This window comes from Ricinus communis, chromosome 4, assembly GCF_019578655.1.
Source record: "Ricinus communis isolate WT05 ecotype wild-type chromosome 4, ASM1957865v1, whole genome shotgun sequence".
Classification (NCBI taxonomy): Eukaryota; Viridiplantae; Streptophyta; class Magnoliopsida; order Malpighiales; family Euphorbiaceae; genus Ricinus; species Ricinus communis.
In genome coordinates, this window is record NC_063259.1 from 5,866,295 (window position 1) to 5,871,148 (window position 4,854).

The following is a 4,854-nucleotide window of genomic DNA, read 5'->3' on the forward strand; positions in this document are numbered from 1 at the left end:
TACGCTTTTGCGGGTTGTTTTCTCATACTCATAAATATACACCTCTTACTAGGTTGTTTTTCATATTTATAAATATACCCCTTTATGGAGTTGCTTTCTCATACTCACAAATATACCCCTCGTACGGGGTTATTTTCTAATATTTACAAATGTACCCCTCTTACGGGATCACTTTCTGGTACTCACAAATAGATCCCTCACATAAAGTTGTTTTCTCATATTCATAAAGATGCCCTTTTACAAGATTGTTTTGTCATACTCATAAATATACCACTCTTACGGGTTATTTTTAAATATTTATAGATATACCCCTATTATGTTGTTGCCTCTCATATTAAAAATATACACCTTTTTGGGGTTGCTTTCTCATACCCACAAATATACCCCTCTCACGTGGTTATTTTCTCATACTCATCAATATACCCCTTATATGGGGTTGTTTTCTAATATGCATTGTTTTACACATGTTTGTAAGCCCAATTACTTCCATTTTTATGCATATTTATCCTTTTTTATGCCAAAATCACCTATGTTTTGGTTCCTTTCATATTTCAGGTGATCATTGATGGACATTATCAGTTGCCGAGGGAGATACATGTGAATACGGACCAGAATCCATTAAAATTAAGTAAAGGCTAGCATTTCAAGGTTGTGCACGGCCTGGACTCTGGCCGTGCTGAACCATCGATACTTGACCCTCAAAAGTGACCTTTTGGCAGGGTTTTCGAGGCCACCATGATCTCCATCACGGGTGGCTCAGCACCGGCGAAGGCATGGTCAGGGAGAATAGTTGTTTTTCAGGACTCGAAGGTCCAACATGGGATGGACTCCGCCTGTGCTAACCAGTACGAGCTTGACCACTAAGCAAAATCGATTTATTTTGCTAGGGTTCGATTTTCTGACTTGAGATCTCACATACATGCGAGCCACCTTTTCAGACTTTGATATTCGACTTTGGGAGACTATTTCGCATATTACAGGATGAATTTTAGTGGTTCAAGCATCAGATTGAAGATCAAGAGTGGATTTAAAGGCATTCAAGAGGCAATTTGAGGTTCATTATTTAGATTTGTGGATTTAGGACAGTTCATCTGACTTGAAGAAGAAGGGTGTACATGTTTCCAATTTGCTTTTGTGTTTGTTCTTTATTTTGTGCTATTTGTTAGCATGAGTAGCTAGAACTGTCGAACCCATTGGGGTTCCCTTGTTTGTTGGATTGCACTTAATGTTTATGAGATTTTGATTATCAATGCTTGTATTCTTCTTGCTTTCATTATTAGTAAGAAATTGCATTATTCATGAGACGTTGTGAATTATGTTGTTCAAATTGCTTTATGTAATTGAGAAATTCATTTAGTAATTAGAAATTTGAATAGCAAGAACTGGTTAATGATCACTTAGAGGTAAGGGTAATTAATTAGCCGGATTAAGAATTAACAACTCCTAATAGCAGTGGATTAATCTAAGGCTAACCTAAAATCAATTGTTAGGAAGAGATTCCATCGTTTAGGTTCTTAGGTTTAGGAATTCGGTGTTCTTGAGAGGGAAATCGAATTCAATTTAGAATCTACTCATGGGTAATCCCAATTAGTAATCAATACAATCCCATATTTAGCTTTACATTTTTTTTATCAGTCTTTGCATGTTTGATAGTAGTTAGAGCACATAATTCTAAGTAATTGCATGATTTTTCAGTATACTTTACACTTCTATCCAAATATTCTTACCTTTACCTTAGCCACATCTAAACCCTTGTAAAGATCCTTTGATTTTGGTATTCATTTATTCGCAGTAGCAAAGATGGAGTTTATGAGCAAGCTTATGGTAAACAGGTTTTGTGTAACTACATTGAAGGAATCTTTTTGTTTACCTATAAACATTGTGAGTGATTTGAGAGATTCCTGTGAGGCAATGGTTCCTAGTCTTTAATGTTGAGTTGTTATATAAGTTGTACTTCAAGATGGTATTATTATAGTTCTTCTTTGAAGGTGTATGATTTGTTTAGCTACTTGAGTTTCATTCTTTATATGTTGAATAAGGTTAAATTGTGAACCTTAGCATGAATTTTGAGGGGTGATTGTTGCTTGTATATGTATTGAGTTATTGATTGCTTGAGGACAAGCAAAAGCTTAAGTATGGGGTGATTTGATATGCATTATTTTACACATGTTTATATGCCCAATTACTTCCATTTGTGTGCATAATTATCCTGTTTTATGCCAGCATCACCCATGTTTTGGTTCCTTTCATGTTTCAGGTGATCATCGATGGACATTATCAGTAGTCGAGCGAGATACGTGCGAATACGGACCAAAATCCATCAAAAGTAACCTTTTGGCATGATTTTCGAGGCCACCACAGTCTCCATCACGGCCCGTGGTGGCTCAGCACCGGCGAGGGCACGATCAAGGAGAAGAGCTATTTTTTGGGACTCGAAGGTCTAGCACGGCCTGGACTCCGCCCGTGCTGACCAGCACGGGCTTGACCACAGCCGTGCTGGGACAATTATATAGGTAAAATTGATTTATTTTGCTAGGGTTCAATTTTCTGACTTAAGATCTCACATACACGCGCGAGCCACCCCTTCTCAGACTTTGATATTCGACTTTGGAAGACTATTTCGCATATTGAAGGATGGATTTTAGTGGTTAAAACATCACATTGAAAATCAATAGTGGATTTGGAGGCATTCAAGAGGCAATTTGAGGTTCATTATTCAGATATGGGGATTTAGGACTGTTCATCTGACTTGAAGAAGAAGGGTGTACATGTTTCCAATTTGCTTTTCTGTGTTTGTTCCTTATTTTGTGTTATTTGTTAGCGTGAGTAGCTAGAACTGTTGAACCCATTGGGGTTCCCTTGTTTGTTGGATTGCACTTAATGTTTATGAGATTTTGATTATTAATGCTTGTATTCTTCTTGCTTTCATTATTAATAAGAAATTGCATTATTCATGACACGTTGTGAATTGTGTTGTTCAAATTGCTTTATATAATTGAGAAATTCATTTAGTAATTGGAAATTTGAATAGTAAGAACTGGTTAATGATCACTTAGAGATAAGGGTAATTAACTAGTCGGATTAAGAATTAACAACTCATAATAGCAGTGGATTAATCTTAAGGCTAACCTAAAATCAATTGTTAGGAAGAGATTCCATCATTTAGGTTCTTAGATTTAGGAAATCGGTGTTCTCGAGAGGGAAATCGAATTCAATTTAGAATCCTCTCACGGATAATCATAATTGGTAATCAATACAATCTCTACCTTCACTAAAATCCAACTAGCTTAGGTCCCCTTAGGTTTGCTTTCTCCCTTTGATTGTTTCACTAGATCTTTGTAGATTATTTGACATTTAGTTAATCACTTAGTTTGCATTTAGTCATAGACTAGTAACTTCATCAATTTTGTTTAAGGTTAGATAACACAAGATGCTGGAATAGTTCTAGGATCACCTTTTCCAGAGAATACGGTCTTGATACTCGCCATTAGTGCTAGTCTACATTGATAGGTTCACTGCCTTAGATTGTAGCTACATAAATAGCCTATCAAGTTTTTGGCGCCATTGCTGGGGACTTTTTTGTGTGAGCTAGAGTGAATTTGTATCTATGTTAATCTAGCCATTTTTATTTTCTGTTTTTTCATTCTTTTGTTTCTTTATTCTTTTATTCATTTATGTGTTCTTTAGTTGCTGCCTCTTAATTTCAAGTAGTTTATGACCGGGAGCTCTAATCCTACTCCTGTAAACCCTCTTGCTGAAGCAGAGCGATCCCTCTGTCTTTTGAGGAAGCGTATACAAGAAGAAGAAGAGGCACAGATAGAGATTGAAGCCCCTGTGAATAGACCAGTAGAGATGGGAGACAACAACTAGGCTGCGGATGAAAACAGGACAATGTACGAGTTCGCTGTACCTTCTCTTGAGGGGACACAGACGAGTATATTGCGACCACCTGTGGCAGCCAATAACTTTGAGATAAAGCCAAACGTGATACAAATGGTCCAGACTAGTGTACAATTTGGGTGACTGCCAAGTGAGGACCCAAACTCTCACATAGCCAACTTCTTGGAGATCTGCGACACCTTCAAGATAAATGGAACAACTGATGATCCCATTTGGTTGAAGCTATTTCCTTTTTCTTTAAGGGACAGAGTAAAAGAGATGGTTGCAGTCACTCCTAACCAACACTATTACAACATGTAGATCTTTGGCTAAGAAGTTTTTATATAAGTACTTTCCTCCTGCTAAAACTGCTAGATTGAGAAATGATATATCTTCTTTTGTGCAATTCGATGATGATAGCATATATGATGCCTGGGAGAGATACAAGGACTTGTTCTGATGTTGCCCGCACCATGGACTACCAGTATGGATGTAGGTTCAGACTTTCTATAGCGGTTTGAACCTTACTACCAGGCAGATGTTAGATGTTGCGCAGTGAGGACCGAACAGAATTAGACGCCTTCGATGCTTGCCCATGCAAAGATGATAATCTACAAGTTCTATGGTGGCCCGACCACTGCGTAAACTCAGAATGCGGAGGTATGCTTGCTTCACCTTCCACTTCTTCATCCTTTATTATTTCTACTGACCTTGAATAAGTAGACTATATGGGTAATGCACCTAGACATTAGAACAATCCATACAGCAATACATACAACCCCATTCGGAACAATCATCCCAACTCCAGTTAGAGGAATAACAATGCCTAGGGACCACCTGGCTTTTAGAGATTGGATCAGCAACAGCCCTAGCCGCAAGCTGGTCCATCCCAACTTCCTCCACATCAGGAGAAGAAGCCCAATCTCGAGGAGTTGGTGATGAAATTCGGGTCCTCTACCGACTATAGATTTCAGC

The 4,854-nt window shown here is 37.9% G+C and overlaps 1 non-coding gene across 1 annotated transcript; it reads right to left on the reverse strand.

Annotated features, from left to right (window-relative positions):
* Positions 1-4,252: 4,252 nt before the first annotated feature.
* Positions 4,253-4,359, reverse strand: LOC112535487. The gene has a single exon (XR_003079605.2). It is a non-coding gene; the product is annotated as a small nucleolar RNA R71 (small nucleolar RNA).
* Positions 4,360-4,854: the final 495 nt, after the last annotated feature.